Source organism: Pseudonaja textilis, chromosome 11 (assembly GCF_049901715.1).
Source record: "Pseudonaja textilis isolate UNSWEBS1 chromosome 11, rPseTex1.2, whole genome shotgun sequence".
Taxonomy (NCBI): Eukaryota; Metazoa; Chordata; class Lepidosauria; order Squamata; family Elapidae; genus Pseudonaja; species Pseudonaja textilis.
In genome coordinates, this window is record NC_142000.1 from 18,150,029 (window position 1) to 18,176,427 (window position 26,399).

A 26,399-nucleotide genomic window follows, 5' to 3' on the forward strand; every position below is an offset into this window, starting at 1 on the left:
ACCTTGACTACTGGGTCCAGTTTGAGCATGAGCCTGGAAGATTCGGAGAAACTGGAGTGGAGGGACACCAGGATGGTTGGGGATCAGAAACTAAGAGACTTGTGTAAGTTGGATCTTGAGAAAATGACAACTGGCGGGGGCCATCATATTTTTAAAATAATTGAAGGGATATACTATAGGAAAAGGGGACGTAGCGGCTCAATGGCTAAAGGCCGGCAGTTCGGCGGTTCGAATCCCTAGCGCAGCGTAACAGAGTGAGCTCCCGTGCCTTGTCCCAGCTTCTGCCAACCTAGCAGTTTGAAAGCAGGTAAAAATGCAAGAAGAAAAATGGGGACCCCTTTTGTGGGAAGGGAACAGCGTTCCGTGTACCTTCTGGGGTTTAGTCATGTCGGCCACAGGATCACGGAGAGATCGTGGGACAGCGCTGGCTCTTTGGCTTTGTAATGGAGAGGAGCAGTGCCCCCTAGAGGCGGGAAGGACTAGCATGTATGTGCGAGGGGAACCTTTACCTTTATGCCATATTGAGTTCCTACACAAAAGGGAAAACTTAAATCTAATAAATGAATAAATCAGCATTAACTGGACCGTGCCTGGTGCTATTAAGAGTTTGACTGTTGACTGGATGTACAGAATAGAGAACAACAGAATTGGAAGGGGCCTTAGAGGTCTTCTAATCCAACCCCCCTGCTCAGGCAGGAGACAAATGACTGTACGGTTCTTTCATCTCAACGGATTCTTGATAAAAACACTAAAATCTTTGGAGCGAGGGAGTAGAACTTTGAGCAGTAATGTTACAGAAAAGTTCTAGCCATTTTGGAACAACTTGCAGGGCAAAGAACGTTTTGCAAAGACCCACAGAAAATGTGCAGGGCAACATAATATATATATATATATATATATATATATATATATATATATATATATATATATATATATATGTATGTATGTATGTATGTATGTATGTATGTATGTATGTATGTATTTCACTTCAATTGTCACAAAGCCTAATAAATCATTATGCAGACTGTTACACAGCCACTTCTCCTGATCCGAAGCACTGCTAAATTAAGCAGCTTCCATTCATCTCTGGCTTTCAGAGTTACAAATAAAGGATGTTTTTCCAACGAGAGAGGCGGAAAGGCCACAGACAGAAGTAGATGATAAATGGTGGAAGGAACCGTGGTTGAATAAAAGTGTCTTTTCCAGAGTTCAAAGCTGATTTTTTTTTTCTCAACAGCCATGAGGTCCAATCCAGGGTAAGCGCATCTCGTGAGTAGATACAACTGGGCTCAAAGAGACACAAAGGGCTTTTGAGGTAGGTTCATGAGGACCAGTGATAGGCACTCTGTGCTATATATGGATAATATAAGAACGTTGGTGGCGCAGTGGTTAGAATGCAGTACTGCAGGCTAACTCGCTGCCCGCTACCAGCAGTTTGATCCTGACCAGCTCAAGGTTGACTCAATCTTCCATCTGTCCAAGGTCTGTAAAATGAGGACCCAGATTGTTGGGGGCAATATAGTGACCTATAAACTGCTTAGGGAGAGGCTATAAGCACTATGAAGCGATATGTAAGTCTAAATCTAAATCCAAGTGCTATATAACTCTTCTCTGCATACATCCTGGAGAAAATCTATAAGGTCACCAGTTGCCGAAAACATTGACTTGATGACACATTTAATCAATGCGCATGCATGCTAAATACAGCTGAATGTTGCTTTAGAGTGTTTGCTTCTGCAACCGTCGTAACTTGAAACAGTTGCTAAACCAAGAGTCAAGAACTAGCTCTGATACTAAAGGCTATTTTAAGCTTCTTACCTTCCGGCCAAAATATGCTTCTACTCTTACAGGTTTAGAGATTTGGAGAGAGAAATCTATATTTTAAAAACACTCATGAATAAGTCATCACAATTTTTCCCCCTACCCTCGGCAGCATAAATCTGTTTCATACAAGAAATTTTTTAGCTCCTTAATGATACAGTCTAGCCATACCATATTATTGCATATTAGAAGTAATTTGTTTTCCAACTGCAATAAGGGAAAGTAATGTGTTCAAATTAAAATTGATTTACACTTTTTTAATTTACTCCAAGTGGCCAGTGGTGGGAAGGGGACTTGGCTTTTTTCACAGGCTGAAGGGGAGGGGGAGTTATCATTTTTAAAACAGGGAAAATGGTTTATAATGGACTAAAATGCAAAGAACAACTAAATTACTGAGTTATTTGTATTAATTGGGTGTTTTTAAATTGAGACACTTGTGACCCTCTTATTATAAATATAATCAAATACAATTAACGGTTAGCACTGTTAAAGTCATTTTTTAACCAAGAAACTATTACCAAATGCATAGATGAATACCTCATAAAAGAACCACCAATTAGTTATACATGGGAGAGTAATGTTTTATTAGTTTGATTTTATTCACACGCACACACATACTATAATTAATGTAATGTTTTAAAGAAAGGATATAAAAAACATCTATTTGCTAACATATAAAGTTAAGACGGGGAAATTGTATTGTTGAGTACAATGGAATTTGGATCTACCTACCTACCTACCCACCCCCTCTCTCTCACACACACACACGGATTTCTCGGAAGAATATTGAGACACATATGGTATTTTTTATCCTTGGTGGGAACCCTGAGTTTGTTGAGAAAACAGACTGGGAGCTATTGAAACTTACCTTACAGAATCAATTTTTAAAAAGTGATGGATCTAAGTTCTGAAAGCGCTTTGGAAAGCTTCTAGAGGCAAGCTTTACAATTCTTGGAAGTCTTGCGGGTGGATTCTTGATTTCTTTTACATCACTGCCATCTAGTGCCCCTGTCCAAAATGATCAAAACCTGCATTTTTGAACAGAAGGTTTGTCGCTTGGCTTCAGAATACAGAAGAACACCGTTGGAAGGGTTAGGGTTAGGGCTACCCTAGCCCAATGCTCAAGCAGGAAGCACTAACAAATGGCTGCCCAGCCTCTTCTAAAAAAAAAATAATAACCTCGAGTGATGGACCAGCCACAACTTCCAGAGGCAAGTTGTTCCACAGATTAATTGTTCTCAGTGTCTAGAAATTTCTCCTTAGTTCTAGTTGGATCTCTCTTTAGTGATCTTGCACCTGTTCCTCAAGCCTTCCCTTGCTTGTCTTTCTGGAAACGTGGGGTTGGTCATCTTGAACCAAATTACCTTTTTGGAAGAAGAATCATTTGCCCAGAGAGGCAATGGACTCTCTTTCATTAGACGTGGTTAAGTTATACAACTATTTGTCTGGTGTGTCTTAATCTAGATTCCCACATAAGCAGAAAATTGGGTTTGAGGAACGCAATGATTCTTTTCAAATTTAAGGTCCTATGACACCCTCCCCCAGAGGGTTCTCCTGGTTCTCTCCATCTAAAAGGGTTAAATGTGACATCTAATACTCTAGAAACATGTCTCAGGGTGGTTAATGAGCAAATACATATCTCCAGTTCTTCGGTGCATGGTAAAAATTGTGCCATTGGTAAATTTAACTCTCGCAATCAAACAATGATTATGCTTAACATGAGCCTCCATGGCACGGTGGTTAGAGTGCAGTACTGCAAGCTACTTCTTCAGCCAGCTGCCTGCAATTTGGCAGTTCAAATCCCAACAGGCTAAAGGTTGACTCAGTCTTCCGTCCCTCTGAGGCGGGTAAAATGAGGACCCAGATTGCTGGGGGCAATAAGCTGACTCTGTAAACTGCTTAGGGAGGGTTGTAAAGCACTATAAAGCGGTATATAAGTCTATTGCTATTAGAGTCTATTGCTAAGTGCTATTGCTATTAAAGTTAATAATTCCCTCTTGGTCATGCACGGGTTACCATTCCATGTGTTACTCAGAGGACAGTGGCTGGATGCCAAGCAACGCTGACAGGGGAGACTTGTCGAAACTTGTCCAGTTGACCCAAAGAATGCCCCTAGGTAAATGCCCAGGACGTTTCATTTGTCTCTGTTAATTTAACGGACACCCCTGCAACTTCCTACCAGTTACATTATTCCAAACGTTACATTATTCAGAGGACTTAATGCAATAACAGAAATGGAAGGGACCTTGGAGGTCTTCTAGTCCAATCACCTCCTCAGTCAGGAAATCCTGCATTGTTTTAGAACAGGGGTCTTCAAACTTGACAGCTTTAAGACTTGTGGACTTCAACTCCCAGAATTCCTCCTCCAGTCATGCTAGCTCAGGAATTCTGGGAGTTGAAGTCCACAAGTCTTAAAGCTGTCAAGTTTGAAGATCATTGGAATAGATAGATATAGATAGATATAGATAGACAGATTGGATAGATAGATAGATAGATAGATAGATAGATAGATAGATAGATAGATAGATAGATAGATAGATAGAGATACTGTAGATTGGGGGTCTTCAAACTTGATAGCTTTAAGACTTGTGGACTCCAACTCCCAGAATTCCTCCTCCAGCCATGTTAGCTCAGGAATTCTGGGAGTTGAAGTCCACAACTCTTAGACTTGCCAAGTTTGAAGACCCTTGTTTTAGACAAATGATTGTCCAATCTCTTCTTTAAGACCTCCAGTGTTGGAGCACCCACAGGTTCTGAACTCAAGACGTTCTACCGATTAATTGTTCTAACCATCAGGAAATTTCTCCTTAGTTCTAGGTTGGTTCTCACCTTCATTAGTTTCCATCCGTTGTTTCCTGTCCTGCCTTTAGGAGCTTTGGAGAACGGGTTGACCCTATTGACTTGAAATCATAGACTATGAGTTGCTCATGAGGCTCTAAATCTCTACATCCTCCCTGGAAAGTTAAAAGGGCTACACAATAGCTATGGAGTCCCTTCAGACTGAGTCCTGCCTCATTCAGGGGTCATGATGGATGCGTGCACTGATGCCTTGAGTGACAGCTAACTCAAGTGTTCTCAATATATTCTAGAGCAGGGGGTCTCCAACCTTGGCAACTTTAAGACTTGTGGACTTCAACTCCCAGAGTTCCTCAGCCAGCACAGCAGGGGTGTCAAACTCAAGCCTTGGGGGCCAGATATGGCCTGCAAGGTGCTTAGATCTGGCCTGCGGGGCCACCCTGGGAACAGTGAAGGACTGGCCCACGGAGCCTCTGCCAGCGAAAATGGAGCTCGGGAGCCCATTTTCACGGGCAGAGAGATTGGGCCACCATAGGCGCCCCTGACATGAGCGACGTTGAGCTGGCCATGTCCTCCCTGGCCACGCCCATCCCGCCCTGCCCCCCGAGGTCAAACACAACCCTGATGTGGCCCTCAATGAAATTGGGTTTGACGCGCGGGTTCTAGGTCTATGTTTCTCAACCCTTGGTAACTTTAAGATGTGTGGACTTCAACCAGCAAGGCTGGCTGGGGAATTCTGGGAGCTGAAGTCCACACATCTTAAAATTGCCAAGGGTTGAGAAGCCCGGCTTTAGTCTTGCCAAATCCTATCTAGTTCTTCCTGAACTAGGAAAAAAAAGCCCTGATAATTAATATTTGCAACTGTTTTCAGTTAACAAGGGATGGTTGATGTGCATAAATTAGAAAAAAAGGCAGGCAGACAGTTGAGTAGCTATTGAACATGATTTAGTTCCACAGTCTGGAGCAATTAAATGCAACGCAGGGGTAGAAGTTTACCCAAACTATTTAAGGATAATATTAAAGATTAGCAACATTCTCATTCACATATACGTTTCATTAAAGACATAATTGAATCATAACATTGTACCACTTAGAAAAACAGAAAACAAAATCTATTTTTTTTTTAACAAATATAACTCCAATTTTACAACTGGTACATGGCACTCAAGAAAAAATAATATGGTATTTTCCATCCTTGATCAAAGATAGTAATTTATATTTCATACATATCCTTTCAAGTCAGTTGTCAGACCTGGTCAGAAGATTGCATTAGTTGAGCTATTTGCCTTAATATAACGAACAGTTCTTTAACTTCTCTGAAAATTCCTTAATCAGTTTCCCTGAAAACAAATATTCTATTTTAAATTATGTTTTAAGTAAAAACCTTAATTGGAACAATTGTGAGATACATGAAACCATCTTCATATATAGGACTCTAGTCATTTTGGGAAATCCCTTGGAAAGCCTTGTATCTTCTGCTCAAGGAGGAACATCAACATTTGTTTGGAATTTCTTCATATCTTCTCTCCATCCAGAAACTTCAGGCATGTTTTTAAATTTCATTTTTTAAGGCAAATCTGGCCCCGAAATGAATTTATTTTGAGAGTAACCAAATATCCTTTGACTGCTTAAACCTGAGTCACAGTAAGAGGCACACACATGGAAGTATAAAGTGGTTTTCAACCAGAAAGATTCCTCAAAAATTCCTCACGAATTGCGTCTTTGTTGACTCAAGTTGGCAAGACATTATTTTTGTCCTCTCGTGTGCAAATTAACAAATGTATCTGCTTCATCGCCTCGTTTTGGAGGGGACAGCTTCCGTGCTTCAGCTTTCATTGGTGACATCGTTAGCGGAGGAACATTGGCTGGAATCTGACTTTCCTTCCGAATTCACAGCTTGCTTGTTCTCTTCAGCATTGGGTTGCTCTCCGGGTTTATTATCTGCATCCACAACATCGATGCTCTTACCCACGGTGCAACCCATCCTAGGGTCTCAATCAGGTAACGCCAAGTTTCCTTCTTCAGATCGGTGAAGTCCAGAAATGGCAGAATCTGGAAGTTGAAGGCATCTGCAGAGCTTCTTGTCCAGAGCTAAATAGCCTTTCCAGCTGGGAACCACCGAGCTGAAGGGTGTTTGGGTTTCTTTGACAACGTTTAGATGCTGCCAGTCAATCCTTCTTCAGTCTACAGCTTCTCTGACAAAGCAAAGAGGTATTCTTGCTGACAACATACGTTCTGGCCCACTGATTCACAAAGAAGAATGATGTTGACTCTTGATTTTCCAAGGCACTTTGAGGTTGGCCTGGGTGGATCCAGCGAAGGAATCCTTATTGCCATAGAAACACATTTGGCCAGCCTTGTCAATATTTGCTATGATTTCTTTGCAGGCAATCCTTGGTTATAACCTTTCGGTTATAAAAGCATATTTATCATAACCGGGAAGGGCTCGTCTGTTTAGCTGAATTAATTCCTTGCAGGTGGTAAGAAGAAGAAGAAGAAGAAAAAAAAGAACTGATTGTCCTACTTGGAGTTACAATATATGTATAAACCTTTCTCCTTCTTTCATTTTTATCCTAAGGTGGGTTGTGCAAATTGGTGAGGAGTATCCCATTCTTGAGGCCAATTCACTTCAGTTTAGGATTCTGAATGTCATTATTCTTATTGTTGAAAGACCACCGGATATATCCTAAAATGAATTCAAATTGTATAAAACAGCAGAGTTTAACACCTTGTTTCTTGGACGCTGTTTGTTGACTAGTTATATTCTTGAGATCACTCGAGCTATGGAACAGGATATGATGTCCACCCAATCAGTCTGTGTGTCTTTATGTTGGCTTCTGCCACCTGGTCTTCACCTAAGATGGTGAGAGTCACGTCTTTCGGGATTCCCCAGGCAGTTCCCAACCTCTCTAGAAAGCAACAGCTTAGAGTCACACGTCTCCAGCTTCTCCTTTCTCTCCTCCCCGTTCTAGGGCTCCTTTTGCAGAGTATTATTTGTGGTTATACCTAGGAAACAGGCTTTGGGATAGCAATGCATTTGCAAACCTTTCTCATAGCAACAGCCAGCTCCAGTCGGCTGGGGCCAGCCTCAGTTTCCTTAGCAACACAACTCACTTTTCCCCCCCTCCTCCTCTGTTCTGCATTTCCAAGTCTCAGAGGAAAGACCTATAAAATCCTGGAGAATAAAATGCATTTTCAGTGGTCGGCTTTAGAAGTTGGGCAGGAAGGCAGGAAAAGAAAGGGAGGGAGGAGGGAGCAACAATTTCTTTGCTGCTGTTTGCATGCGGCTAATCAGGGAAATACATTTCAGATATCGGTTGCCAGTTGTTCCAATCCGTCGTCTTGACAAGAGGTGTCCTTGCAAAAGGGAACTGGAGCAAAATGGCCTCAGCCACCAGGTTTGGGACGAGGTGAGCAAATTTCAGCTTTCCTGGATTACAGGTAGTCCTCAACTTATGACCACAATTCAGCCCAACATTTCTATTATTAAGTGAGACATTGGTTCAGTAAGTCTTGCCCCACTGTACAGCTTTTCTTGCCACATGTGTTAAAGTGAATCCCTGCAGTTGTTGAATCAGTCACAGGGTCGTTAAGTGAACCTGGGTTTGCTTGTCAGGTCACAAAAGGGGATCACGTGACTCCAGGAACGCTGCAACGGCCATAAAAACGAGTCAGTTGCCAAGCCTCTCTGAATGTTCCTCATGTGACCACGAAGATGTTGCAAAGGTTGTGTGAAAAATGGTCGCAAGTCACATTTTTCAGTCCCGTTGTTACTTTGGATGGTCACAAAATGAACTGCTGTAAGTTGAGGACTACCAGTGTCCCAGTGGTGGGATTCAAATATTTTTACTACCGGTTCTGTGGGTGTGGCTTGGTGGGCGTGGCTTGGCTTGGTGGGCATGGTATTGCTTGGTGGACTTGGCTTGTGGGTGTGACAGGGGAAGGATACTGCAAAATCCCCCTTCCCTCCCCACCCCGCTAACCTGCTTTCCAGCTCCATTCTCCTGTGCAGGGCAACCAAAGGAGACCCAGCCAATCAGCTGAGACTCAATAGGAGGCAGAGAAGAGATGGGGGCAGGGCCAGTCAGAGGTGGTATTGGCAGGTTCTCCAAACTACTCAAAATTTCTGCAACCGGTTCCCCAGAACTGGTCGGAACCGGCTGAGTACCACCTCTGCGGTATACCAAAATTGGAGGCCTGCGTAAAGCTTCAGCCAATGATGGGTTAGATTAATGTGTGAATCCAAACCAACCAGTTGGGAGCATGAAATTAAAAGATCACTTGCTGACACTGTTTCCTTTACCAGAAATTGTCAGGTGATCCAAGGCTGCTGTTGTGAATACACCTGTTGCCAGGTGGATTGAACAGAAAGGAGAAAAGTAGAGCCTTGGTGTTTTAGGTTTCTCCTAATGCAAAGTTGGGTCGAAACTATCAAGCAACGATTTCATCTACTTGTTTGAGGACCCACTTCGGGCATACTGCTGCCATGCAAACTTTCTTTTGATGCTGGCTGTGGATAATGGGTCAAGCAGTCTAGCGCCTTTAGAAGAGACCAGGTTGGGAGGAAGCTGCTCTTTTTAACACAGCGTTTTAAGAGGAGCTGGTTCTCGCCTCACGATCAGGAGCCTGTCAGTTCGATCCTAGGTAGAGGCAGTTATTTCTCTCTCTGCGCACAATGAGAATACATTGTTGAATATAACTCCGCATTGGCGACAGGAAGGGCATCCGGCCAGTAAACACTCAGCTCCGTTCACTTGCCCAGACTCCACCCCACAAGGGATTATGGGGTCATTAAAAAATGATGATTTTAAAAGGAGCTGGTATATCTGAAAATCCATATAATATGTAAAATAGATACATCTTATATAAATGTACACATTTCTATGTAGTTCTCTCTCTTTTATTTTACTGCATCTGTTAAATAAGAAAAATAAATTTCCAAATAAATCCTACAAACAATTTTTTTTCATGTAGACATCTGTTTACATCCACTTTGATTCCATTCATTGATTCCAACTCTGGCTAGTTTTACTCATCTCCCATATGATGTCTTTTGCTCATTATACTTTTAAAAAGTTCCTTAATATCCTATTCCACTTTGCTGGTTCCACATCCTCTTTAATCCGTCTTTCCTTCTGCTTTATTTTCTGGCCACTTCACTCAGCAACATCTCCGCATCTTTTAGGGCTCCTTTAACTTCTAATTTACCTTAAGGAGACATTGCCTTCCTCCCTTCCCACAATTCGTTTTCCATAGGAACTAAGATTATAATATAAACTATGATTTGAGTTTCTCTAACCAGGAAAAAGTACTTTAGGGAAGCAATGTAAGCTCGCCCTCTGGTGGCGAACATCGAAATAGCTGCTGCACAGCAAGGCAAGGCATTCTGGTTTCTGCTGGTGAAACACCGTGAGGAGCATTTGCTTTTTTATATTTGTTCACATATTTTTTTTTATATTTTTAAAAATCTTCAGAAGAAGTATGTTCTGAAGATTCCATTGCGGAAGGATCATTCTGGTTCAACCAGGACAGGTTTTAATCATGGGTTGGTTGGCTAACATCAGCGGCATATAGATTCCATCGGTGACTTAGAATAGAATTCAACCCTCACACTGTGTCGTTTTCCACACTAGGAAATGCTGCCACAGTTTGAACCCCAATTTTTTTTCCCCATTTTACAGACAGCAGCCTCGGCCTACATGAACGGTTGCTTAGCCCGAAGAAAACATCCTAATTTTTCGAAGAGACATTAAGCGGACTCTGGAAAACATTCTGAAAGTACCATCTTGTATCGTGTAGAAATTGTGTTTGCAAAAGGCAGCTCCACCTTTTGATCCTGATGTGTGGAGACGGAGAATTGTGCAATCCTATGCTAATCGCAGAGAGGAAAACCACATCAGCAAGTTTCGAACAATAAGCAGCTTTCAACCGTGAACGTGCACAATTGCCACCTTAATAAATGGCACTTCATCAGCACAACGAGGTAATCTCAGGTTGGACTTTAGCTCAGCCTGCTATGTTTTTATGCAAAAAAAAAAAAAATATGGTTTATAGCAGCATGCCGTGAGCTCAGTCGATTGGAGCGTATTCACCAACCTCCATAGGATTAGAGCCACGGACAAACCTGCTTTGTGGGCAGGAAGATATCAGATGATGTGGGGGGAAGGGCGGCAGGGGGCGGGGCCATGCAAACCAGATCTGTAAAAATGTGCCGTCGCACCACAAGGGGGTGCCAGGATCCCAGGACCGAGCAGTTTTTGCAGCCAGTTGGGTTTAGTTCCCCTTTGTTTATTTTTAAATACACTTTCAAGAAAAATTAAAATACAAAATAACTTACAAAATGGAGGGACAGGAAGGTCCAAAGGGGAAAAGGTTAAAAAGTGAACCTCCCCCAGAAAAGGAAAGCTGGGAATTCTGGGAGTTGAAATCCATACTTCTTAAAATTGCCTAGTTTGGGAAACACACTGCCTTAGGGTAAGCCATGAATAGATATTGGTTGGGTTAAGTACGTTGTGCGAATCCAGCCGCCGTCGTTTGCAAGCCATTGTGGTTAACTGTGGTCGGGCACAATATACCTCTCTATGGTTATTACAGTGAATTGGGGGCTTCAATTAATAAACCCAAAGGTGTTTTTCAAAAGGCAGCTGGATTTTCCTGGGGTTTTTTCTTTGAAAATGTTTCACTTCTCATCCAAGAAGCTTCTTCAGCACTTCAGCACTTTGAAATGTTTTCAAAGGAAAAAAAAAAACACCAAGAAAGTCCAACCCTGACCTGGATGATTGAGAATCTCCATAAATAATCATAATATAAGTTCTTGTGATGTACATTTGGAGGGGAGGGGAGGAGAAAAAGTCAAAAGGTTTTCCAAAGAAAAAAAATGTATTTTCATCCATTGAAAGTGGTTCTCTTCATTCAAAAGAAATTTTTTAAAAAAACATTTACCTGGATGTCCTCATCGTTCACCCGACTGGCATATGCTGTTTCCCGTAAGCCAGGCATTAAAGCCATAATGCTTGAAAATTATCTAATTTGGGCCCAGACAATTGAATTTACCCCATAATCTGTTCCTCTGTATTTATGTCTCAGGAAACAACGGCAACAAAAATAAACCAAATTACATTAGAAATCCCAAAATGGCTCTATGCTACATTATTTTCATTGCTGCCAAATGAAAACAAAAAACAAAAACAAAACACCAGAATGAGATTCAGGATTGCGTTTTGCTTATTGTTATAAAAGCAGGTGGTTGTCGCTGTTATTAAATTCCTAACGGAAACAAAGTTCCACATGACAAGCTAAATCTTGCCAAGGTATGGTTTATTTGTAGTTTGGAAAACAAGGAACCCAGCAACTGTGTTTTTAACATTTTGCCTATTGTTTAGTTATGTGAACCCAACAATTATAGGGTTTTCTATTCAATGTTTATTCATTAGATAGATAGATAGATAGATAGATAGATAGATAGAGATAGATATAGATAGATAGATAGATAGATAGATAGATAGAAGATAGATGGATAGAAGATTGATGATAGATGATAATAGATGATAGATTAGATAGATGATATAGATAGATAGAAGATAGATGATAGATAGATGGTAATAGGTAGATGATAGATAGATGATAGGTATCAATAGATAGATAAAAGTTAGATAGATGATAGATATAGATAGAAGTTAGATGATAGATGGTAGATAGATGATAGATGATAAATAGATGATAGATGATACAGATGATAGATGATATAGATGGTAGATAGATTATATAGGTATATATACACACACACACCCCACCCATCTCACTATCAGAACAACTTTTTATTTTAGGACATTATGTGTTGCATCGCATCAGTCCCTGTGTAGGCCTTCCTCGGTTTACGAATACAATTGGGATCAGAATTTCCATCGCTAAGCAAGGCAACCTTGACAAGAGAGACATTCTCAATTTTACGCCGTTTCTGGCCAGAGTGGTTAAGCGATTCACAGCAGCTGTTAAGTGAATCAGGCAGTCGTTAAAGCGAATCTGGAGGCTCCCATTGATTTTGGTTGTCAGAAGCCGGCTGGGGAGTTCACAAACGGTAAGCACATGACCCCAGGATGCTGCACCCATCGTGCCAGTTGCCAGGCACCCGAATTTTGATCATGGGGCTGTAGGGAGGCAGCAATGGGGACCAGTATAAGGACTGGATCATCAGTCAGAGCCTTTGAGCCACGGGTGGGATTCACCCGGTTCTGACCGGTTCTGGAGAACCGGTAGCGGAAATTTTGAATAGTTCGGAGAACCGCCCAATCCCACCTCTGACTGGCCCCGCCAACCCCATCTCTTCTCTGCCTCCCTTTGAGTCCCAGCTGATCATTGGCTGGGTCTTCTTTCGTTGCCCTGCACAGGAGAACGGAGCTGGAAAGCAGGTTAGTGGGATGGGGAGGGAATCAATGGGAGGAGGAGAATAGATGGGGTTGGCGGGGCCAGTCAGAGGTGGGATTGGCCGGTTCTCCGAACTAGTCAAAATTTCCGCTACCGGTTCTCCAGAACTGGGCAGAACCGGCTGGATACCCGCTCCGCTTCATGCCCTGGCAACTCTTTTGAGGATTTCTTTTTCAAAGGCAAAGAAACAAACATCTGTTTCTATCCCAGTTTCGTTACTACAGCCCGGGTTTTTTTTCTTTTTTTCTTTCTTTCTGGGAAAATTCCCACTTCAGTTTTGCCTCCCGGCCAGTTTATAGCATATGGTCTCTCTCTTTAATATACGGCGCTCATTCCTGCCGCCGTCACAGGGGACAGCAAGCCAGGTTTTACACTTCAGTGTTTCCAACAATTTTTATTTTAAGCCTCCCTTCCTACGCAAGGTTCGCTTGGCGATGATGACTCTACAGCAGGCTGCAGCTCTCACTTCCCTTCCTTGAAACTCTCCTGGAGGTGGGGAAAAAAAAACCCCAAACTGTTTTGCGTTTCATCTTCTAAAATTACAAAATCAGGGAGCCGAGGCTAAATTTTTAAGCAAGGCTTCAGCATCCAATGGGCCTCATTTAGCGACCATTTGAGGTTACGACGGCACTGACAAAAAAGGGAATTCTGACCGGTCCTCACACTTACAACTGTCACATGGTCAAAATAGGGAAACTGGCATGGATGTTATGTGTGTGCGTGTGTTTGATTTCTATAGCTGCCCAACTCAGCAAAGGACTCTGGGTGGCCCACACTTCATAGAATATACTGCAATTAAAATCTTAAAAGCGTTTTATGTGGGCTGCAGCATCTTAGAGTCACGTGACCAACACTGACCGCCTTCCCAGCCAACAATGTGGGGGAGCCAGGTTTGCTTAATGACTGCATGATTCATTTAACAACTGGAGTGATTTACTTAGCAAACATTGCAAGAACGGTCGTAAAACCAGGTGTGACTTATTTTAAAACCACCTCGCTCAGCAATGGGAATTCTGTCCCAGTTGCGGTTTTAAGTCAGGAATTTACCTATGGAACAGACCCTGCTGCCTTGCCCCTCATCACACGTGTGTGTGTGTGTGTGTGTGTGTGTGTGTTTATATATATTGTTTTATCATGAAAAGTAAAGTACAGAACAGAAAAAACAAAACAAAATCATACATTCAACAAAGAAAAAATAGTGTACAAAAAAAGAGATTTAAAAAGTGATTCAATAAATTCAACACTAACAACCACAAAAAAGTGGGGAAACCGTGTATAAAAAAGAGAGAGAAATGTGATCAAATAAATTTAACACTTAACATGTAGATTCATTGTGGCTGGGCGCTGAGAAAGAAAAAACAGTAAATTCTCCTCCCCTTTTACATACACACACACACACCTGTTTCTTTTTTTATATTTTATATAAAATAAAATATATATATATTATATATATATGAAGAAAAAGCAGTCAACAAGTTAAGCTAACCCCCCTCATCACTTCTGACAGGAGCCAAGCCCTTTAAAAACTGTCCCAAAGGCATCTGTTTATTCTGCAAAAGGAGATCATGGATCCACGCCGCCATTGAACTAGTGCAGAATAAAACAAGGCTAGTAATAAATTCCATGCCCTCCTAGACCTAACAGCCTTTTCTCATTTATTGGCAGAGCAGGCTGTGAATTGCGTTGGGAATACGGTGCTGCAAAGATCACACTTCTATATGCATAGCTACCTGGTGGTAAATTCCATTAAACTCAGCGGGCCCCACCTTTTTTTTTTTAGTAAGTGGAACCTTGGGTTGTACGCCTGCCTTCTGAGGCCCCAAAAATAAATAAACCCTGGATTCTTAATGGAATAATGGAGTTGGAAGGGATCTTGGAGGTCTTCTAGTCCAACCCCTGCTCACGCAGAAGACCCTATACCACTTCAGACAAATGGTTGTCCTTGTCCAACCTCTTTTTTAAACCCTCGTGTTGGGGCACCTACCCAACTTCGAGAGGCGATTCATTCCACTGGTTGATTCTCACTTCTCGCTGTTAGGAAATTTCTCCTTAGTTCTAGGTTGCTTCTCTTGGTAGAGTCTGACTCTACCAAGGGCATGACAAAATGGTTGTAAGTTGAGGACTGCCTGTATTCAGCTCTTCAATCGTGAGAGCATCGGACCTGCATATTTTATAGCGTTTTATCTAACGCAACACACTTTTTCCTACATTTCCGCAGTGGTATTTTATCCTCGCTCGGCACCACTGGAGCAAAAAATATCTCTTGGACAAAACGTAAGAATCCTAGCAGAGAGAGAGAAAAAAAATCATTGGTGCTTCTAAATTCTAAATTAATTTCTGTGAAAACAAAGCTTAATTTAATTAGAATTTATTTTCGGGTAATTGGGATGTTAGAATGGAAAAGTGAATGGTTTAATTACGTCTACTTGAAAGTTGAGTTCCCAGGTAAATATGTACTATGCTGTAGGCCTGGTTATTGTTGTCTGAATTAATTGCCTATAATTTCATTCAGGTGTGTAAAAACCCGCAGCGCTGAGTTTCGAAAGATTCACAGGTTACTTAAGGAAAGGTAGTCCGGATTTACTTCCTGGCATTCACACAGCTATTCTAAAACAATCTTCCTACAAAAAGATGTGATTCCCAGCAAATTCCACCAAAAACAATTCAACAAGGACAGCTCTTTTAGATCAGGTAGAAAGGGTGGATTTCTTCTATAAATGTGACAGACAAACGATCTTCCCCAAGAAATCCTTGTATTTCTGACGCTCTCTCCTTCTCATCTAACTACGATATCCAATGTTTCCCCACACAGAAATACAGCCTTTGATACAGGGAACTGAACAGGTCTAATAGTCTGACCTTACTGCTGAAAGCTCTATTTATTTCCAAGCTTTATTTTGTTTTATTTTGTTTTTCTCTTCAGGGCTGACCTTTTCAGCTGGCTAGCCAGGGTGGCATCTGTGTTTGTTTTCGGATCCCGAATGCAAAATGTAAGACTCCGAGATAAACGAAGCAGTTCGAAAATAAAATCATTAAACTCTCAGGCAAAGCTTTTTGCTTTATTTTTCAAAGGATGGGGAATTCTCTCACCTCACACAACTCTCACCTCACACAATACAGGTAGTCCCCAACTTATGTCCATTTGTTTAATGACCCTTTGAAATTAGGACAGTGATGAAAGCTTTCTACTGGTCCTCACATTTGTGACCAAACTTCGGGTATTTGAAAAGCAGCACGCATTTGCAATGGCTGCATCGTGCATCATGTAATCACCATATGTGATCCTCCCAGCCTGTTTCCCCCAAGCAAAGTCAGTGGGGCAAACCACATTTACTTCATAACTGCAATTCACTTAATGACCGTGGTGAGCCATGTAATGGCAAAAAAAGACCAAGGTACCATTCCCTTAACTATGTTTAGTGACAGAGGTGCAAGTCTTAGCTGTGGTCGTAAGTTGAGAATTACCTATAAATACTCAAGCAATGCCACCGCTCCCTTCTGGTCCATTGAGATCATCATCAGCCATTCAGTCACGTCCAACCCTCGGCACTCTTAAGGGTCACTCTAAGGGTCATGCCCCTCAGTCTCTCACTGCCTCCTTCAGATCTGCCATGGTCATCTAGGGGTCATCCTTTATAGCAAACTTGACAAGTTTAAGATTTATGGACTTCAACTCCCAGAATTCCTGAGCGAACATGACTGGAGGAGGAATTCTGGGAGTTGAAAAATCTTATAGCTGTCATGTTTGAAGACCTCTGCTTTATTGTGTCCAGCCTTCAAGTACTAGGGTGGCCCTTTCTGGTCCATTATTTGTTGATGATTCAGCCTTTTCAGCAGGAAATGAATCTTCTAAAAGCATCCATCTTCATTAATAAAGCAATTGTGTTTTGTGTTAGTTTGAAAAAAGAGGAGAAATCCTGCTGTTGCTTGACACAGCTGGCATTGTGAAGACAGAGAGAAACAGGTAGTCTGGCAAGGAAATATCCTGGATTGGGGTCTCTAACTTTGGCAACTTTAAAGACTTGTGGACTTCAACTCCCAGAATTCCTCAGCCAGCCTGTCCTAGCTGACTTCAGCCTGTGTAGGGCTCTGTAGTCCTGCTGGTACCCGAAAGCCATATTGCTAATAACCGAATGGCAGACTGGGTTTTGTGAGATCTTTGGTTATCTTGTCAAGATTATTAGAGCTGCTGATCCAGTTCTACAGAGGAACTATTGAGTCTGTCATCCGCACCTCTATAACTGCCTGATTTGGTTCTGTAACCCAACAGGAGACACAAATTTCAGAGTGTAATTAGGACTGCAGAAAAAACAATTGCTACCAACCTGCCTTCCATCGAGGACCTGTATCCTGCAGGAGTCAAAAAGAGGGCTGTGAAAGTATTTACAGACCCCTCACATCCCGGACATAAACTGTTTCAACTCCTTCCCTCAAAACGATGCTATAGAGCACTGCACACCAGAACAACTAGACACAAGGACAGTTTTTTTCCCAAACGTCATCACTCTGCTAAACAAATAATTCTCTCAACACTGTCCAACTATTTACAAAGTGTACTCTAGTATTACTGTTGATCTTCTCACCACTCCTTCTCACCCATCCCCTCCCACTTGTGACTGTATGGACTGGAGCTTTGTTGCTTGTATCCTTATGGTTTATATTGACTGTTTCCTATTATAATTTGATTGCTTTTTGTACCCTATGACTATTATTAAGTGTTGTACCTGATGATTCTTGACTCTTGATGAATGTACCTTTTCTTTTATGTACACTGAGAGTATTTGCACCAAGACAAATTCCTTGTGTGTCCAATCACACTTGGCCTATAAAGAATTCTGTTCTGTTCTCTTCTGTTCTGTTTTCTCTTCTATTTCTATTCCTTATTCTATTCCTTATTCTATCCCATTCCATTCCATTCTTTTCTTCATTCCAATATTCTATTTTATTTCAATTGCAAGGTTCACTAGCCAGAATACAGAATAACAAGAATTGGAAGGGGCCTTGGGGGTCTTGTAAGCATATAAACCATTTAAATGTATTATCCTTTAAGAAACTCTTTCGAATTCTTTTTCAGGTTTGCCCTTTATTTATTTTCCAAGAAAGGACATATTTATTATCCACAATAACCTCGCCACACCCAAGCCATTTTGCCCAGCGCTGCCACCACATTTAGCAGTTTGCTTTGCGTTAGCAGACCCTGCAAAGCCCAGCCATCCTGGTTTGTCCATCATGGCTTATATAAGCTATAAGCAAGTTGGAACAGGAAGCCGAATTTACCCAAATGAAGAATTAAAGCAGGAATATAAGTTCAAGATCATAAAAACGGAAGGGGGAGGTTGGCCAAAAGTGCAAAAAAAAAAAAAAAAAGCCCACACAGCCCCACCTCCTTTCGCTTTGCCTCTTCTACCTGCCACGCCCCCCCACCACTCTGGACTCCAACTCCCAGACTCTATAGCGCGCCTCGCTGCGAGTCCTGGGAGTTGAAGTCCAACCCCGCCCTCCGCAGCTTCCTCGCCCAGCGACGCTGTAGCTTCCCGCCTCCTCCTCCTCCTCCTCCTCCGTCCCTGTCGGCGCAGACCTCCCCTTTCCGACCAATCCTCGAGCGGCTAACAAACATGCAAATGTCCACACACGCGCGCACATACACACACCCCTTCCCGTCTTCACAGAGCCGGGCAGAAAGCCTCGAGACGGTCCCGCCCCCTTCTCCTGCCGAAGAAAAGCGTGATGTGTGCCCTGCGTGGATTGGCTGGCGCGACCGTTGGATCCTCCTCCTCCTCCTCCTCTCCTTCTCCCGTCTTACCCGCGGCCCTCGTGCCGGGGAGCGGGCCGCGCAGGCGCAGTCCGAGAGAGGGGCGTCAGGGAAACGAGGGGAGGGGAGGGGTGGGGAGAAGGCCCCGCTGGCAGCTGCCAGAGCAGGCCGCGGCAGGACGGGTGGGCGGGGCCGGGCCGGGGCCACGCCGCGCCCACCCCGGAGGCTCCGCCCCCTTTCCCTCAGCCACCGCCGCCACCGTCGCGCCACCTCCTGCCTCGGGCAGGGCCTTCGCCAGCCGCCGTGCTGCCCTCGCCCGCCGGTAAGCCAGGGGAGAGCCGGGTGGGCGGGAGACCGAGGGAAGAAGGGAGACGAAAACCGGGCGGCCGGGCTTCCCTGAGGCGAAAGGGGAGTGGCCGCCGCCGCCGCCGCCGCCGCGCGCTTCTACCTCACGAGCTGTCAAGGCGCCCTGAGGCGGGGGGGGTCTTTCCGCCCAACGCCCCCCCTCACACACACACACACACACACACACACACACCTCGCTTCGCCCTCAGGAGGAGCAGCCGCCGGCGGGGTCGCGTCCCGCCCGCCCCCGAGGGCCTGGCCTGTCACGCCTCCGCCGCCCCTCCTCAGCCCGGGATGCCCCTGCCGGGCTTTCCCCTTCGGGCGCAAAAGGGGGCAGGTGGGTGGGCCTTCGTACCTCAGGGAAGCCGCCCTCCTCTTCCTCCTCCTCCTCTCCCGTCTGAGGGAGGTGGTCGCCCTCCGCCGCTGCCCTCCCCTCCCCCACACCGCGCCCACGTGGGAGAGCGGCAGGGCGGCCGCCCGCGCGCCTGACACGCGCGCACGCGCACGCGCGCTTCCCCCGGCGAGGGTGGGGGGCGGCGGCTCCTCTCCCTCCCTCCCCCTCCCTCCCTTTCTCTCTTTCCTTCTCTCTCTCTCTTCCCCTCTCTCTCTTTCCTTCCCTTCCTTTCTCTCTCTCTCCTTCTCTCGTTGCTCCCTCTCACTCTCCCCCTCTTTTCCCCTCTTTCTCTCTCTCTCCCGTCCCTGCCTCCTTCTCTCTCTTTTCTCCCCCTCTCACTCTCCCCCTTCTCTCCCTCCCTCCCTCCTCTCTCTCTCTCTTTTGCCCCCCTTCCCCCACCTTCGGATCTTGGAAGAGGCTCTGACTTCTTGTCCAGGTGGCCGACACAAGCGATGCCACTCGGCAGAAAAGGCTCCTCTTCTATCCTCACCCCACCCCCATGCACACACACACCCCTCCCCAATTTCCCAGATCTGGGGGTTTCCCTAAAAGGAAGGGGTTCTTCCTGCCCTTTGTTAGGTTGCCGGCGGTCAAGGAGGACGGGGGAAGGGGCTTGGATGGGATGCCACCAAACAGGGCCAGAGGAAATCCATGTTGGGCATTGGGGTGGGGAGGATGGAAGTTGGCTTCCTTGTCTCAAGCCCGGTTTGTTCTTCTTGCTCCCCGAGGGTGGGTTTTTCTCTGCAGCACCATAGCTGGGGAGTTGGGAGGGTTTTCCTCCCCAAAGTGAGCGGGAGGCTTAGCTGTAACTAACCCACAGCTGCAAAAAAAAAAGTGGAGCCGGGCAGAAGGCGTAAAGGCAATGGTTTCAAGGGAAAGAAGCATGTTTGCCTCCCGTGGGAAGACACTGTACGAGGCAGGTATGTTGCACAGCGGCTTCATGCTGCTCGGTGATGGTGGACTTCTTCACCTTAGATCCAGAGTCATGTGCACAGAAGAGGACTTGATCCAGCAGGTGCTTGAGGTTGGAATGAGCATCACTTCACTTGTAGTTTGCAGTCAGCGCCACTTCTGTATTCCTCATATCGTGACTTGTAGCCATGCAGCCAAGTACTGTAGATTCTTGAAATGGTGTTTGGGAGTGCGGGGCACTCCAGCCAATGCAGAATATTGCATCCTGCTCTACGGTGAAGACTTGTGTTGGTCTAAGAAAGAAGTTACGGTAGGTTGTGCCACGGTTGTGCCAAGCTGGCATGTGGAGCTTCATTTAAAGCAGTGCCTCTTCTGAAGATGCACTGGGAGGCCCACCAGCTCTTTTCCACCCAGGCCAATAGGAAGAGGAGAAACGGCTGACCCCTCAATGTGTGCTCAATTTTTAAGGTGGAAGCGGAGAAGGTCTCTACATGAAACAGCAGAGATAGTTGCACTGCAATGGGTGGAGTTACCCTGATGGCTGAAAGGAGAAAAGGCTCTGTTGCCGGCTCGCTAGGAAGTTTGTGAAGAGTCTTAGTGCTGGGTTGAATGCCAAGTAGAGTCAGAATGATCACCAAACCATATTTGAACTCAGATCAAATCAGAGGTTATTCCTCAGCAGAATGGAAGGCAGCATATGTGGTCTGCAGTCTTTGAAAGTGAGAATATGATCTTGGGGTGGGGGGATTGGTCTGGAAAGGGTAGAATATTTGACACTATAATAGTTTGCTCAAGTTTATTTATTTTTAAATCAAATCATACTATTGTATTTTTCTTCTTCCTCTGTTGCACTGACACCCTGCTTTTTCTCAGATAGGTGAAGGTGTCTTATATGTAGATCTTCTTTATTTTTATCCCCGCAGAAGCAACTTCCCCATGAGGGATGTTGGATGAGAGATTATGACCGGCCCAGTGGTGGGATTCAAAAATTTTTACTACCGGTTCTGTGGGCGTAGAATGGTGGGCGTGGCAGGGGAAGGATACTGTAAAATCTCCAGTCAGAGGTGGTATTTGCCGGTTCTCCAAACTACTCAAAATTCCCGCTACCGGTTCTCCAGAACTGGTCAGAACCAGCTGAATACCCACCTCTGAACTGGCCCCAAATCACCAGTGAACTCTGTGGTTCAAGGAGGACTTGATCCTGGGTGTCCCCAGCCTTAAGTCCAGCACCTTAATCACTACAGTAGGATAAGCTTTTTTTCTTTATTGTGACTTGTTCCCCATTTCTCTGTTGTTGTTGGTATAGATAGAAAAAGCCAGCAGTTAATGGAATCCAGATGTGGGTGCAACAAATTGATTCAGCGAATTATCTAAACAGAGGCCAAAGGCAAATGTTGAATGAAAAAAAAAAAGTCATAGCATACATAACGCAAGTTGGTGCTTTTCCGAAATCAAAGAGGAAATTAAGTTTTTTTTTCCATAATAAGTGTTTAATATAGTTAAGCAAAAATAAGAGACTGAAGAGATTTATTCTGGTCCAGTTTGTTAGAGAAGCATCGAAGAAATGAACAGTTGGATATAGTTTCATAAAGGTTGGGTGGTACACAAACAAAAAAGCTTGAAGAAGATGTATCAAAGTGAACCAGTTGGACTAATGTAGGATTTCATGCTGTCATCCCTCAATGTGTAATTTTTTGTAACATGGTGGTAATGATAATGGTGGCTAATATATTAAAAAATATAAAATCTGAAAGTTGTTCAAGAACATTATATGGAAATAGATTTCATATAATTCATATTTTCAATGTCTATTTACTTAAAGTGACTTCATGTATATCCCCATTTCACAGCTTTTTGCATATGGTCACCTGTGCACTGTTCAGGTCTTAAATAAGTAAATTAATCTACAGTTGTTTTGTAATATTGTTTTTACAGATCTGATAATTATATTTATATGTTTTCTAAGGCTGCTCATATTGTGGCCTTAATATTTTGTCTGATGAAACCTTTTATGCTTTATAATTTTAGTTTACATGGAAGAGTTGGATACTTTGCTACATATCTGCTTACTTTAAGTGGGAGATGAATCCTTTAAATATGATTATTTCAAATCTGAACAATAATCACTTCTAACTACTGTACCTTTTAAAGCTATCTAATGATGGCTGTGGCCACACCATCAGTAGACCAGAGACTGCAGAGCCAAAGGAATGGCTGTAAACCAAAGGTTGCTCTGGAAGGCTGCAGCACTATTACACTACAGCAAGAAAAAACTTATCTAGTCTTGTGCTTCACTAAATAACTGGGGGCTGCTGGTTTATGTGTGTACATATCTGTTTCATATTAAATTACTTCTTCCTTACAAGTTGTCATATATTCAGTGAAAAGGTTGGTCCTTTTCTAAACCACAGTTAGTGTTCTGTAAATTGTAAAAGTTAAAAGATCTCGGGGAAGTAGAGTAGGAGTGATTTTTTTCATACTTTATTCATACGTTTCTGTAAAAAAAAACTCCTCCAAAAATCTCTTTGTCTCTGGTTGCTTCTTGACTGGTTAGAGTCAATCACTCAAATTAGCAGATAAAATGTCTGTTACGTTTCAACAGATTATTCAGTCTATCAGGGCCCGCTAACTTTGTAAGTCAAATATATAGCTTAACATCTCTTCTGGTTTTTCATTTTAAAATTTTATCAACACTTAGTAATCCAGTATAGGTAGAACCACTCTTTTAAAGTCAAAGTTGCATTGATTTGGTTTAGTTCCTATTAATACAGGACTGTGGCTATTTCATTAACAGACACAAATTGGTTTGCAGTAGGTAAAAAAGGACAAACAAGCCCTCTTAAAATCCATTGCAGCTTGCCATCATAGCCTTAGTGAATTCTCATTTTGATTGACCAGTGTGTTGTGAAGTAGCTAGCATATTCACCATGTCATTAAATAATATAATACATTCAAGCTCAAAATTAATCCATTTTGAGCTTGAAGCAATCTGTTCCAAGTTCAAAAAGTTTGAAACAGCTGTTCCATTCTTGCCAAGTGTTCCTACTCTGTCCTGTCCCTACTGGACATGTTTCAAACTTGAAATAGTTGTGTTTCCATTTCAAAACTGTTGTTTTATAATTCTTCTGGAATGATTGAAACACTTCCAATAAGAACAGGACAACCTGTTTTGAAGTTGAGATACCTTGCATGTCCCTACTAAGTTTGCTCATTGGAATAACTTATTTTCTCCACTTCCAGCATCTGGGTATATTATAAAATATAATACTTGTACTATCAGCAGTGTGACTGCCCTATTTAGTTTGTGATGTTTTATAATAAGTAATATGTACCTTATTGTGATCTTTCATTACTATAATGAAAAATGTTTAGGTCAAAAATGCAAGTAACAGAAGTTTTCAGATCCTTTATAACAAACACAAATTGGGGAAGTTTAGAATAAAAACATACAATGAAGATGATATGGAGAGTCTAAACTGCCCACACAATAATTGTCTAGGATCATCCTTGATCTGTAATCTTCTCTCGTACTAGTAATTAATTTTCAGAAATAACCCTTGCCATCTATTCCCTTGTGCCTCACTTTCATCCTTCTTATGAATATTTCTTCATCAGGGTACTTTCACTGTAATCTAACCACATTTTCCTAAGCATTGCTGATTTTTCTCTTACCTCCAGTATGAATGTGAGATACTGGACCAGGGATCTTCAACTCAACTTCAACTCCCAGAATTACTCAGACAGCATGGCTGGCTGAGGAATTCTGGGAGTTGACATCAATGTCGTAAAGTTGCCAGGGTTGAAGACCCTTGCATTAGACAACCCATTGGGTGATCATTTCAGAAATATTTCAAGCAGAACAGAATTACCTATTCTGAATCTCCTGACCATGGATGAGCACATGGTAAATAGACCCCAGCTTTGCCAAAAATTTAATCTCATGGGAATCCTGGATTCTGTGCACATTCTTTGTGTTAATCCATTTGAGGCAGGTTGATTGAAAAATTGTTGACCTATAAATGGCCTGTTTTGCCTACATGAAGGTTGCAAACAGACAAGTAGGAGAATTTGAGTAGTATATAGATCCTGGTACCCATTTGTATTCTTATCCTGTATATATTAGTGTTAATTTATCTTCAGTCCTGTCAGATTGTCATCTCTATATCTTGAATGAATACTTTTTATCTTGTAAACATATTGAATGAAGACTTAGTTGTTAGTTTTTTCCTGTCTCAAATCTCCCATTGAAATCTGTTCCATAATGGAGTCTGAACAATGAAAAATGTTATGATCTTAACTTCTTTGGAACTTAATAGTAAATGATATATCAAGGATAATCAGAAATAAAAAACTATTGCAAGTATAAAAGTTAATGCAAACAAATCAATAGAACATTTACTTACAGCATTCACATACTGCAGATTCAATAAGTACTCCTTGGTTTATTGGTGTTGTTTAACTTATTTAAAGCTTGGCTCTGTGGCAGTTCTGCCTTACTAATGCTTTGTATTTTTTCCTCATCTTCTCAGTTCTGCTGTCCTGGTAATGTTGCTAGAAGAAAGTTTTTTTCAATCAACAGTGGTGCATCAGTGCAACCTGCAAAAGAGAATCAGTTTGTGTACCAAATGGTAAGTTGTTGTTCTGCTCCAGAACCTGCAGTATACAAGAAATATATGTTCTCCTTGGATAATTCACCTAAATCCTACTGAGAGGACTTAGAACATTGAGATACTTTGGCTATGTCAATAACCATCATATGTTCCGATTTTGTTTGTCACAAAATGAAATAGGTTTGCTCTTTGTCTTCAAGCAGTTAGCCAAATACTGCCTCCTCAGAGGGACAGAGCTTATAGAGATCAGTAAGATGTTTATCAATGTTCACCTTTGACAAAGAAAGCACTATGTACATGAGATATCTCAAACCGTGGTACACAAATTCTATTTATGATCCCTCCGGCTACAAAACCTAGTTTTGATAGAGGCCTTATTCTGGGACAATTTTGAAAATTGTCTCTGAGGGGACCAGAAAAAAACAAATCCCTACTGCACCGAAACAGATTTATCTCCTGAGTATATTTATTAAGATCCAGATAATATATTCATTATCTAATAGTTTATTCAATTACCTGTCAAAATATTATTAAGGTTTATTAAGGTTAAGATCAAAGCATGACATGTGTTACTGGATGTCATAAAATGGGGAACAGCATGGGTTTTTCCAAAGTTCCTTCTCCATAATTCTTGTAGACCCTGAGAATCTACTCTTGGGACTAGGAAAATGATTTGGAATAGCAGAGGCGTGAAGCAAGGAAGTAAAAATCTGCAGAATTTTGGGTGGGAGGTACCTTCATGAGCCCAAACACTTCCTGATTTAAGCTGTTGGGTGCACAGTTAAGCCATGAAAAGTTTTGCTGAAAAGAGTGATGTAATGCAGTGTTTCTCAACCTCAGCCACTTTAAGATGTGTGGACTTCAATTCCCAGCATGCCCTAGCCATTCAAGCTTGCTGGTGCATTGTGGGAGTTGAAGCCCTTGAATCGTAAAGTGACTGAGGTTCAGAAATACTGATTTAATGGATACATCTTGAGTAGATACCAGCACTGCCTGTGCTATTGCTTTGAGATTCTTTCCCATTCCGCCAAGTTTTAACACTGGCTTGTGGTACAGTATTCAATCATACTGAGTTTAGCATTAATCAATGAATGTTTTTTGACCAGATTTTACAGACTGTAGTAGCTCCGTAACCTGGCCTTAAAGCTAGAGTGATAGTTTAATCAAACAACTCTAATGGGAACTCTGAATCTCCAAAAAATCTTGATTTTGATGTTTCTGTATATTAAGTTAGATTGTGTCTTAAATTGGTTATTGGGCCATGGTGTTAGATAGTTTTGCTGAAAGTAATGTTTGCTTTGTTTAATTAAAATGTGCTTTAATTAAGAACTACTTAAAATTGGTA

General features: G+C 42.6%; 1 protein-coding gene and 1 long non-coding RNA gene across 4 annotated transcripts in view; both read left to right on the forward strand.

Annotated features, from left to right (window-relative positions):
* Positions 1-7,948: 7,948 nt before the first annotated feature.
* Positions 7,949-16,085, forward strand: LOC148124850 (uncharacterized). Its single transcript, XR_015744914.1, has 3 exons — positions 7,949-8,027; positions 10,299-10,600; positions 15,965-16,085. It is a non-coding gene; the product is annotated as an uncharacterized LOC148124850 (long non-coding RNA).
* Positions 16,086-18,953: 2,868 nt separating this feature from the next.
* The window catches only part of CHD9 (chromodomain helicase DNA binding protein 9), a 47,996-nt gene continuing 40,550 nt past the window's right edge, over positions 18,954-26,399 (forward strand). For all 3 annotated transcript variants that reach the window (XM_026714041.2, XM_026714044.2, XM_026714043.2), the window contains exons 1-2: positions 18,954-19,115; positions 24,974-25,072. The gene's annotated coding sequence lies outside the window, so the exon portion shown is untranslated. The remainder of the gene's footprint in view (positions 19,116-24,973; positions 25,073-26,399) is intronic.